We start from the raw sequence: 12,936 nt of genomic DNA, 5'->3' as shown, positions 1-12,936 counted from the left end.
CTCTGCACGGCAGCCCACTCCAACTGTTCTCCGTCTGATCTGATCGTCGTCGTCTCCATCTCATTTTCCACAATTACAGATTACAACTGAAAAATAATTTATAATTGAAATTTTAATCTAACCACGAATTTTCTCATAGTGAAAAACGATTACAATGTCAAATCGACGTATCCCACGAAGAACAGCAGCAAATAAATAAATTAAAAATACACACATATTAATCGAACGCGAATTATCAGACAGAGCTAAGAAAACTAATCCGGGCTCTGATGCCAATTGTAGGAATATTAAATTTAATTTATACTCGATTTGCCCGAAGATCGTCTCTTGGATTATCTTAATTCACCATACATCGATTAAACCTAGCATGCTCCTATTAATTTAAGTGCTGCACCTTGGAGTTAGAATCACTTACTTCTGAATTGAACGCAGAGGCTGTTGACGATTGAATCAAAAGACTCCAGTTCTGACCCAATTCGTCACTGAATAAGTCAGCCAACTTCAACACTCCGTTTGACCCTCAAACGACCTCCAATCGTATTTTTTTACAGAAATACGACTTCTTCGTCTGCAAAAGAGCTTTCCAAGGCCGCCTATTTCACCTCAATCGGAGTTCTGTAGAGAAAGTTATGGTTGTTTTTCGGAAATAGCCAGAACTTAGTTTCCTGCGTAAATCTGACTCCAGCTCAGATCTTCTGAACTGTATACCGCTCAGTTCCCAACGTTGGATGGACAACGAGCTATGAGAACTCATAGAGAATTCGTCCCCTACAGTTGGCGCCTCCTTATTGCTCTGCTCTCTAAAACCCTAATTTTTGTGTGCCTTATTCAGAGAGCATATATCTGTATTTAAAGACAAAACACAGACCTAGGGCCTTAATAACTATAGTAGGCGACTCCTACTGGGCTCAGGAGACTTTGTGCCAGTCCAGGGATCAGATACAAGGAATAAAGATGGGCCTCAAATGAATTAATTCTTATGATCAGCCTAGATCACAATTAATTCATAAATATTAATTCATTCCACTAGAGAATCAATATTGACTTACCCCTTTATTACCGATGATGAGTCGGGCTTGTATTTAGACTTATTAGACCTCCGTATTTAAAATATCCGACATCCATTAATTAATTAAAGCTCTGACAGCTTATATTAATTAATCTCTTTGTAATCCTTAAGTAGTACCACTCAACCCTTATTACTGCGTCTGAACTTAATCAACCTGCAGGGTTTAACGCAATAAACCTTTTGAGCTCCTTAAGGGGATGTCATTATCCTATACCGGATACAGGTACTAATACAGATAACTAAATATCATATATTAACCGCTATCACCCAAGATACAGAGTACTCAAGTTAATATATAACTCTCACCCATAGTAAATCAAAGTGATACATGAATCAACATATATATTTGAAACCTTATTAGTATTAAGATCTTATTAAGTCACCGAGATCTTGATCCTTCACATATGTCAGATAGAAGAATACATCTCACTGCGATCCTATCAATACGTTACGACGTACCAGTATAGACAAGTAGTCAAGACTAACTCCTTCCATCTATACTGCAGCCTAAACCAACGATTCATCCTAGAGTCATCTCGACTATAATCAATTTATATCTCTTAATGTTATTCTAATTATAAGATCTTCTGTGATCTACAACACACCATATAATCTACTTCTATAGAGACAAAGGACATACATATATAATCATGAACACAATCAGATAAGAGATTAACTAGTGAACTTAGGAAACATTGTATACAAGCATAAAACGTTCTTGCTTTCAGTATACAAATCCAACACATCGGCCCCATGAGATCCATGTGTATTAATTCAAGAACTCTGGAAGTAGTGATTTTTGTCACTCTTTTGTGGCTTGCATGAACTTGTTTACCCGCTTGACATGAACCACATATATCCTTTGTATTAATGTTTAACTTTGGAAGTCCTCTGATAGCTTGAGTCTTAATAAGTTTCTTTAGATTTTTGAAACTTGTGTGTCCAAGACGTTGATGCCATGTCTCTGTTAAGTAATCTTGAGCTCTTAAACAAGTGATTTCTGGTGTGACTACATAACAATTGTTACTTAACCGCTTTCCTATCAAAAACTCCTTATCATCTTTAGTGACTGAGCATTGATTTTTGTCAAAACGAACGTTCATCCTGTTGTCACATAACTGACTAATACTGATGAGATTGGCCTTTAGTCCATTCACAACCATCACATTTTCCAAATTGGGAAGTCCAGGTACATTAAGAATACCTTTGCCAATGACTTTAGCTTGTATACCATCACCGAATGTTACTCCTTCGTCCGTTACAGACTGAATATCATGAAGATATTTTCTATTCCATGTCATATGTTTGGAACATCCACTGTCAAGATACCACTTGTCCTGAGATCCAGACCATAAAGAAGTGTGAACAACATATCCTCTGTGATATTTCTGGAAAGATCTTCTTGAATTTCTGAAATTTGCTTTCCTGTCTTCAATAAGAAAACGACATCAGGTTCGGATGTGTCCACGCCTTTGACAGTAGAGACAAATAGGAACAAATTTTTGAGAATTATTCTTTTTATAAGGTGGATTCCTATATGAAGCAGATGTAGTAGTGTTTGAGACAGCGTTCTTTGTTTGATGTGGAACTTTGTGTGTCTTGAGAACCTCCTCTTTAGAAATCCATTGTTTCTTGTGAAAACCAATACCAGCTTTATCATCAATATTTTGCCAATGCTCCAGAATCTCATCAAGTTTTTCAGTTCCAGAATTCATCATCTTGACAAGCTTTGATGATGTTCGAATTTATTGGCTTTCATTTTCATAGCTTGATTTTGAGTACCAAGATCCTTTTGAAGTTGATCCACCAGAATTCTTAAATCATCTCTGGTGAAGTATGAAATCAACAGCTAAACTGGAAAGCGATAAACGAGACAAGATGTATGTGGTTCGATCATAAATGATCTACGTCCACGGGAGTTCTTCGTTGTTTTCGCTATACTTCGAGATAATTACACATTTTTCAAGTGTGTTGCTCCCAAGTGAACTATCTTCCTAATGCTAATGCTAATATTCTATTTATAGATGTGAGAATGAACCCTAAAGGCCTTAGGCCCATGAACTTTAATGATTGGATTTAGGCCCAAAACTTAGTACAATGATCTTAATCCCCAAGTTGAACCATCATACATTGCGTGGAAAGGCACTTTGGTGGCGCTGCTCTGGCTGCGCAGCGCTGCCGCGCTGCTCTGGTCTGCGCTGCTCTGCTCTGGTCTGCGCTGCTCTATTGCGCTGCTCTGGTCTGGCTGCGCAGCTCTGCTGTGCTGCTCTGTTCTGGCTGCGCAGCTCTGCTGCGCTGCTCTGCTCTGGTCTGCGTTGGTGGTGTTGTACTTTAGCAAGGCAGCACCTCTGCACTTTGGTCAAGGCTGATTGACTCTTCGTATTCATTTGTTAGCAAGTCTTTTTAGTTAGCCCTGCGTTCATTAGTTCCTATTATAATTAATAACAATAATAGTAATCAAGTAAGATGCTCTTGTATTGCTAAGCACAGCGCTGATGAGTATTCTAGTCCTCATCAGCTACTCCCCCCTAGTCTGGTTGAACCGTGTCTTCTTTGTTGTTCAACCAGTGGTGTGTGATATAGAGTCAGCGCTGTGTTGCTCTCCCGTGTCAAATTAGTATACATGATTCCCTGCTCTTGTTAGATAAGAACTTGTCAATCCTTGTAAAAATAGTAAAAACAAAGTATTTCAACGCTGCAAATGAACTAAGATAAAAGAGAGTAATTTTTCCTTTGGATTATTTGGATGTCATCAATGATGACTAACTTAAGGCTCAAGTATCCGCAGAGCGGCTGAGTTGTCACTTAAGGCTCATCCCCAGTTTAACTTTCACGGCTTACGATGTTTCTGCGCGGAGCATAGACATTGAGGCCTTCGTTGTGCAATTAATGCCTTGAATTTTGCAATTAATGCCCTCGTCGTGCAATTAATGCCTTGAATTTTGCAATTAATGCCTTGAATTGTGCAATTAATGCCCTCGTCGTGCAATTAATGCCTTGAATTTTGCAATTAATGCCTTGAATTGTGCAATTAATGCCTTGAATTTTGCAATTAATGCCTTGAATTGTGCAATTAATGCCCTCGTCGCGCAATTAATGCCTTGAATTTTGCAATTAATGCCTTGAATTGTGCAATTAATGCCCTCGTCGTGCAATTAATGCCTTGAATTTTGCAATTAATGCCTTAGTTAGGATAACTTTAGACGATCTGTGTTGAAGGTAACTTAGGTAATCTGTGGTAGCTTAAACGTCTAATCACACTGACTGCACTGAGATAGCCGTACTAGTTGCACTGATACAATCGCACTGACTGGGCTGAGCTGAGATAGCCACACTGGCTGTGTTGAGATGATCGCACTGGCTGAGCTGAGATAGCCACATTGGCTGCGCTGAGATGATCGCAGTGGCTGAGCTGAGCTGAGATAGCCACACTGGCTGCGCTGAGATGATCGTACTGGCTGAGCTAAGATAGCCACACTGGCTGCGCTGAGATGATCGCACTGGCTGAGCTAAGATAGCCACACTGGCTGCGCTGAGATGATCGCACTGGCTGAGCTGAGCTGAGATAGCCACACTGGCTGCGCTGAGATGATCGCAGTGGCTGAGCTAAGATAGCCACACTGGCTGCGCTGAGATGATCGCACTGGCTGAGCTAAGATAGCCACACTGGCTGCGCTGAGATGAATGCAGAGCTGGCAGTCCCCAGAAATTCCGGTCAGCGCTGTCGCGTACTGCCCACTAATTCGACAGTTCTCGTGAATAAATATAAGTGTGGAAATACCCGTTTTGATGGCCCTTGTAAAGAATAAAGTAAAAATAGAGCAAAATTAGTTCAAAGACAGATTCGAACCCAAAGATTATAACCAAAGCAAGTAGACGAAGATAAGGATGAGCCAGAGTCGGCTGCGCAGCTGAAGCGCTGCGCTGCTGAACCGTGACGAGAGAGAAAGGCAGCGCTGGCTGCGCTGCTGAACCACGACGAGGGAGAGAGGCAACACTGGCGTTATACATTTCCGTGGCTCTCAGTCCCTCTGACCTAAGCGTCTCCACCATCTTCTTCGCCGTTTCCAGCTGCAACAGAGTTTCTCCAACGAGCGCCTGTGCCTCAGCTTCGGATTCTTTGCTATGTATTTCATTTCTTCCACAATCAAGAGTGTTTTGGACAAGTTCTCTTTCAATTTAAGAAGATCGCTTTTGCTCAGATTCCAAGTTCTTCGATTGAGTAGTCTCGGATTCAGCTACCGTCTCAATCTGAATCTTTAGCTGCTCGATCAATATGGAAACGTAGAAATTATCCTCAAGAACAGCATACAAACATAGATATCGAGTCTCTACAATGAGAGCATAAAAGCAAAAGAGCAACAACTAGATAGAACTCCCAAATACGAGGGAGAAAGGCAGCGCTGGCTACGCTGCTGAACCGCGGCGAGGGAGAGAGGCAGCGCTGACGTGCTGCTGAACCGTGGTGTGAGAGAGAGGCAACGCTGACGTGCTGCTGAACCACGGCGAGGGAGAGAGGCGCGCTGACGTGCTGCTGAACCGCGGGTGAGAGAGAGGCAACGCTGACATGCTACTGAACCGCGGCGAGGGAGAGAGGCGCGCTGACGTGCTGCTGAACCGCGGCGAGGGAGAGGGCAGCTGCGCTGCTGAACCGCGGCGAGGGAGAGAGGCAGCGCTGATGTGCTGCTAAACCGCGGCGAGGGAGAGGGCAGCTGCGCTGCTGAACCACATCGAGGGAGAGGGCAGCGCTGACTGCTGCTGAACCACGGCGAGGGAGAGGGCAGCTGCGCTACTGAACCACAGCGAGGGAGAGGGCAGCGCTGACTGCTACTGTACCACAACGAGGGAGAGGGCAGCGCTGACTGCTGCTGAACCACGGCGAGGGCGAGAGGGCAGCTGCGCTGCTGAACCACAGCGAGGGAGAGGGCAGCGCTGACTGCTGCTGAACCACGGCGAGGGAGAGGGCAGCTGCGCTGCTGAACCACAGCGAGGGAGAGGGCTGCGCTGACTGCTGCTGAACCACAGCGAGGGAGAGGGCAGCTGCGCTGCTGAACCACGGCGAGGGAGAGGGCAGCTACGCTGCTGAACCACAGCGAGGGAGAGGGCAGCGCTGACTGCTGCTGAACCACGGCGAGGGAGAGGGCAGCTGCGCTGCTGAACCAATGCAGTAAATGTGGAGTTGAAGGTCACAATTCTATGACATGTGGTGGGGACAAGGTAGTATTCTTCATTTAACTTTTCTTAATTTCAAGTTTGTATAACATTTTTGTTTTTCAAAGTCAGTTTGTATAACATTCTAATTTTGTTTTAATTATACTTCTACGTGATGAATAATCTCCCAAGTGGCAGTGAAAGAGCAACTGGTGAATCAAGTGGGAGCATACTAACTCAAGTGTGTAGTGCTTAATGCGTCCACCCCAAACCAGTCATACTGATGCCAAGATGATCAACTGGAGCACATTAAAATTTCTACACAAGTGTCTCAATCTAAAGCTGCCTTTGTTCCAAGTCTATCTATGTTGCAACAGCTCTACCAAGGCAAATTTAAGAATCAAGGCCAACTAATTTTGCAAAGTGGGAAGAAATTTGGGAGTTTGGCTGAGTTGCATACAAAGAAGAAATAAAAGATGCATTGGTTGTTGATAAGTAGTTGATAAGAAGAATAAGGGTTGTTTGAGCACCCGAGCTACGGAGACTGCTAGCAAGTTGCATCTGGAGAGCATCAAGAAGGTTGCTAGGCTTGAGGCAGAGTGTCGAAGGTTCCAATCTGTAGCACGAAAATCATCTCCTCTCAACGGTCAGAAGTCTGTTCCTGCATCTTCTTTTCACGCGGTGTCCTTCACAGAGAGCCGTTCGGACTTTGGGGAGGGGATGGAAGTGAATGGATCCGAACCGGACTGCTTGGATTCATGGGCCTCGACGTTGACCTCAGAGCTCGATCAATTCAAGAATGAGAAGCCATCAACTAAGAGCCTTGAAATTGATATGATGGATGATTTTCTGGAGATGGAACGCCTTGCAGCAATGTCTGAGACGAAGAGTAATGCTCCATCTGCAGCAGCACTAGAATCGGTTTCTGGGGAAGCTTCTTCGGATAAGACATTAATAGCAGAGCTCGATTCCATGACCCGGAGAGTAGCTGACTGCAGTGTATGAGACCAATGAGTCACTTGAATTTCAGCTCAGCGCCATGGAAGAAGAATCGAGAACCTAGTCCTCAAGTGTCAACTCCAGAACAATCGAGGAATCTGAGCTTCAGCAGATCAGGTTGGACGAGCTACAAAATGAGCTAAATGCAGTCTATGAGACGAAAGAGTTGCTCGAATCTCAGATCAGCACCATGGGAGTTGATTTATGCTTAATTGTTCTAATTTTAGGGGTTTGCATGTGCATATTTTAAGTTAAATCTTCTGGAAATTGGTGCGTTTTATGGTGTGTTTTATGCTTTGCAGGAGATTTAGGTTTTATAGATGGAAGAATACAATTTTGGAGAATTTTGGCTAAGAATGGCATTTTTAGCATAGCTCTGTCTCTAGAGCCGAAATCTCCAGAGCAGAATACATGCCAGAGGAATCGAAATCGCCAGAGAAATCCAATCGCCAGAGGAATCAATAGTCAGCGCAGAGGAATGAAAGTCTCGCCAGAGGAATCAATATCAGAGCAGAGAAATCACGACAGAGAAGTCATTCACCAGAGCAGCGAAATCACAAGTCAGAGGGGAGAAAGCAGCGAAGTCAATCTCCAGACCAGAGAAATCAAAATGCCAGAGCGGAAGCCGTTTATCTGGCGAGAGTTGCATATTCCGCCAGAGTGGAGATTATTTCCAGAGCACGCGTCACAGCTGGAAGTTGCCTTATCTTGCACGATTCTATTGCCTTTAGAATTCTACTTTGCATGGCAACTTCCATGGTGATCCATAGGAATTTGAAGTCTATAAATAGGGTCATACTTTTCATTGTAAATATCAATCCCTTGCCCTAGTTTTAGACGCCATCTTTGTGATCTGTTGGCATCCGAAGCTTAGGAATTTACTTGCTTTCTTAGTGCTTTCATAGTTTCGAGTTTACATTGTTTTAAGTTAGATTTCAATTCAGTTTTTAGTTTATTCTCGGATTGTGATTGAGTGACACAATTACACGTTCAAGACATTTACGGTATTTCGTATTTAAATTCAATTTATTTCTGTTTAATCATGTTTATGTTTTTCATTCATGTTTATGCTTTCTTTTTAATTATGCAATTTAAATTATGCACTTTAGTTTCACGCCTAGATTAGTTGGTTTTTAATTTACTTGTATTTAATTTCATAAGTAGGTTTAATTTAAGTTCTTTAAAATCTTGCCGAGGGTTTAATAGTTCAATTCGCCTAGTTAATTTTAAGTTCGGTTTTTAATTAAGTTTTTAATTCCAAGTTTTAGTTTAATAATCAATCTCTTTACTGCTTTCTTTACTGTTTTTCCTGCGATACAATTAGAAGCCCTTAAAGACTTTCCTTGAGAGATGACACTGGGTCAACTTACCATCACTAGGATGTCCTTGTTTTATTGCAAGTCAAACTAGAGGTGTTCTAGGTTGATACAAATTTGGGCGCCGTTGCCGGGGAAAGTTTTAGGCGTTTAGTTGTGTCGTTTTTACTTGCTTTATTTAATTTCCAGTTTTTACGTTTTTGTTTTTACTTTTCTTTTCTTTCCACTCGGTGCGTTTTATCCGTGTGTTAAGTGTTGTGTATGCAGGAACGCCGTAGTCTGAAAAGAAAATTAACTTCCCCGCTGGATAACACTCGCACACATACCAGAGCAGACGTGTTATACTCTGACTCTGATTCTGAGGCGCACTCTGAAGCCTGCTCTGACTCTGAGTCTTCAGAGCAGAATACATACGAGGAGAAAGAAGTCATGGCTCAAAACATGGAGTACATGGGAGATTTCACCAGGCCGGTGATCGGAGATACTAACACGTCGGCAATCGTGCTCCCTGGCGCCGTGAGAAACTACAATCTCAAACCAAATGACTCAAGTTTGCTGCCGGTGTTTCACGGGATGCCGAGTGAGGATGCCCTACAATTCATCCGGGATTTTTGCACACAAGTGCAAACGATTCCTCTGCTTAGCCTCACGGAGGACCAACTCAAGCTCAAGTGCTTCCCTTATGCACTTAAAGATCGGGCAAGGACATGGATGCTTTCTCTGCCGCCTAACTCTATCACTACGTGGGGAGATGCTTGTGAAAAATTCATGCTGAAATACTACCCAACTCACAAGATACAGGAGCTGAGAACGAAAATAATGGAGTTCACCCAAGGAGTGGATGAGCCCTTGCATGAAGCTTGGGAGAGATATGAAGAACTCATCCGTCAATGCCCTCAACATCAATTCACTAATGTTATGTTGATGCAGTTCTTCTACGATGGGTTAGTGCAAACTGCCCAATTTATGGTGGATAGCACGGCAGGAGGTAACATAGCTCGGAAGACAGCTGCTGACCTGAAAGAGATTTTCAAGACCTTAGCCGAAAGCTCCCAACAGAAGTTCGTCCGTGGAAGAAGAGTTGACGCCAGCGCGGTGACAAATCAATTCGAGATGCAGCAGCAGTTGGCCTCGATCATGCGAGAAGTACAACAGTTAAAGATGGACAAGATGGAAAATTCAGCTCCGGTGCAGAAGTCAGCTCTGCCGATAACAACGCCGCCGATGCCAGCTCAGCCAAATCCAGTTCTACCGATGGCAGCGCTGCCGATGTCAGCCACGCCAAATCCAGCCCTGCAGTACGTTGAGCCTTGTGGTATTTGTGGAGATTTCAGCCATGGAGCCAATGATTGTCATCGAATGGGAGAATTTACTCCGGAAGGACAAGCTGAAGTCTATGCGGCACAAGGTTTCCAAACCTACAATCAAGTGCAGAACAGACCATATGGCCAGAATATGAATCAAGGTCCACAGAATATAGTTGGAGGATGGCGAGGTCAGCCGAATGTTGGATGGGGAAATCAAAATTTTGGGGGGAATCAATTCCGTCGACCACCCCAAATGGGCTATCAACAACAACAACAGTATTTCCCACCACCGCAGGGGACTTCTCAACCATACAGACCACAATACCAACAGCAGCAATCCATTCCGCAACAGAGTGCGCAGCCGATTCCACCACAAAAATCCACGCTCGAAGAAACGCTGCAAGCCTTTATGGAGGTCAGAAAACAAAGTATGGAGTCCCAAGCATCTACAATCAAAAGGCTTGAAACAACGGTTGGACAACTTTCCGGTGCCTTGAATCAAATCCAACAACAACAGCAGCCCGGGAAGTTTCATGGCCAACCTGCTCAGCTGCACCAAGCTCTAGCTGTAACTGTTCTCCGCAGTGGTAAGATGGTGGATAACAAAGTGGATGTTCCTGACCAGACCAAAGAAGAGCAACCGAGCTCTGCCTTTACCAGAGAAGAGCAGCCGAGCTCTGCCTTCACCAGACCAGAGCTGCCGAGTTCTGCCCAGTCCAAACCAGCTCTGCTAAGCTCAGCTCTGACCGGCCCGACTGATGGAGAGAAGGCAGACCAGCAAAAGGAAGGAGAGAAGAAAAAGGAGGTCAAGCTCCACAAAGCTACTTCACCCTATCGACCTCCGATCCCTTTTCCGAACAGATTGAAGAATGAAAAGCTTGATAAACAGTTCGCCGACTTCTACAACATGCTCGCCAAGGTGAACGTGAATCTTCCTCTCCTTGATATGATCAGAAAAGTTCCGGCGTATGTGAAGTTTTTCAAGGAATTGGTCTCCAACAAGCGGAAATTCGGAGACAATGAGAAGATTCTAGTCTCGGAAGTCGCGACCTCAATCATGCAGCAATCCTTACCACCAAAGCAGCGAGATCCAGGTAGCTTTGTGATTAATATTGCTTTGGGAGATGGTAAGGAAGCCACAAGTATGTTAGATCTGGGGGCGGGGATTAATTTGATGCCTTACTCTATTTTTCAACAATTAGAGTTAGGTAATTTAAAATCTTCTCGCATGTGCCTCCAACTTGCTGATAGGTCCGTTAGGTACCCCCGTGGTATAGTAGAGGACATTTTAGTTAGAGTCAGGGGTTTGATTGTACCCGTTGATTTTGTCGTGCTTGAGATTGGAGATGTGCATGAGAACGGTAAGGATCACACTCTACTATTAGGAAGACCATTTATGGCGACCACTAACACGTTGATTGATGTCAAACATGGAACTATTAAAATGACAGTTGTCACAGCCCAAAACCATTTATTTTCTTTACAAATTTTATTTGAAAATTATTGAACTTTTAATTTATAAGATGTTTGAACAAAAAAATATTTTATTTATTCAATTTATGTGAGTCTAATCGTGCCCCTAATTAAAAGAATAACTTTAAAATAAGAATTGAATCTTATAAAATAATATTTATATATTTTTTAAATATCTCTAATTTAAAATTTCATAAGTTATAGTGGTGAGATATATGATATTTTCGATCATCCTAAACAAAAGTCATGAATTTCAAAATAGAAAGATGTGGTGCGATTACAATGTTGCTTTTGATTACTAAAATGATTTCAAAGCTCAAACTTCAGGTGTGGGATTTATTTTCAGTACATGTTGTGGTTAATCTTTGTCCATTTTAATATTATGTGTTTACCATATGTGAGTTGCATTAAATTATATCGCTAGGGGCCCGTTGAATGGGTCCAGGATGGAAAGATCCTTGGTATGCCACAATGCGATTTCATGTTAAAGTTATGGTTGCAACCAGTCGCCAGGGGCCGGCTAAATCGGTCTAGGACGGAAAGGTCCTTGGTATGCCACCGTGCGACTTTCAGTTACGAATGTATTGATCATATGTGATTCTCATTTTATTAACGTGGACAATGATTGCATGTTCCCACACTGAGTGTACCCTGTATGCTCATCCCATACTTAACATTTTCAGGTTTTAAAGGCCGGAGGCACTTGGAAGGTCGAATGGCGAATCAAATATTTTGAATTCAGTTTTTCTTAAAAATGTTATTTTGAGTAAAGTATGTTTAAATAAATATTTATTTCACTATTTTCTTGTTAAATATTTATTTATATTCATAGTTTTTCCGCGTGCGTTTTCATTTAAAATTAAAATGGATTTGGGTGTCACAAGGTGGTATCAGAGTAGGTCTACTTTTCTGTAGACTCTGCAAAATATTTTACATAAAATTTTTAAAAAGTCGTGTGTGAGAAAGTCATTCGACCACTGCGCGCTCCGACTCCAAGGTAAAAGTATTTGAAAAGTTTTCAAGGGGATGAGTATAAATTATTTACGTTGAAAGTATGTTGAGTTTTGCTGCAATGATTGAAGTATTATCAGAAAATTCAAATTCAAGTTCAGTATTCATGTTATTATGTTGAAGATTATTGCAGCTATGAATTGTTAAATTTCGAGGACGAATTTTTTTTTTTAAGTGGGTAGGTTTGTCACAGCCCAAAACCATTTATTTTATTTACAAATTTTATTTGAAAATTATTGAACTTTTAATTTATAAGATGTTTGAAAAAAAAAATATTTTATTTATTCAATTTATGTGAGTCTAATCGTGCCCCTAATTAAAAGAATAACTTTAAAATAAGAATTGAATCTTATAAAATAATATTTATATATTTTTTAAATATCTCTAATTTAAAATTTCATAAGTTATAGTGGTGAGATATATGATATTTTCGATCATCCTAAACAAAAGTCATGAATTTCAAAATAGAAAGATGTGGTGCGATTACAATGTTGCTTTTGATTACTAAAATGATTTCAAAGCTCAAACTTCAGGTGTGGGATTTATTTTCAGTACATGATGTGGTTAATCTTTGTCCATTTTAATATTATGTGTTTACCATATGTGAGTT

General features: G+C 41.8%; 1 non-coding gene across 1 annotated transcript; it reads right to left on the bottom strand.

The window, feature by feature from the left end:
• Window positions 1-9,336: 9,336 nt before the first annotated feature.
• LOC130987308 (small nucleolar RNA R71) lies at window positions 9,337-9,443 on the bottom strand. Its single transcript, XR_009089696.1, has one exon. It is a non-coding gene; the product is annotated as a small nucleolar RNA R71 (small nucleolar RNA).
• Between the last annotated feature and the right edge of the window lie 3,493 nt (window positions 9,444-12,936).

The sequence above is a fragment of the Salvia miltiorrhiza genome, chromosome 5 (assembly GCF_028751815.1).
Source record: "Salvia miltiorrhiza cultivar Shanhuang (shh) chromosome 5, IMPLAD_Smil_shh, whole genome shotgun sequence".
Taxonomy (NCBI): Eukaryota; Viridiplantae; Streptophyta; class Magnoliopsida; order Lamiales; family Lamiaceae; genus Salvia; species Salvia miltiorrhiza.
The sequence above is the reverse complement of the archived record's forward strand: the minus strand, read 5'-3'. Positions and strand labels throughout refer to the sequence as shown.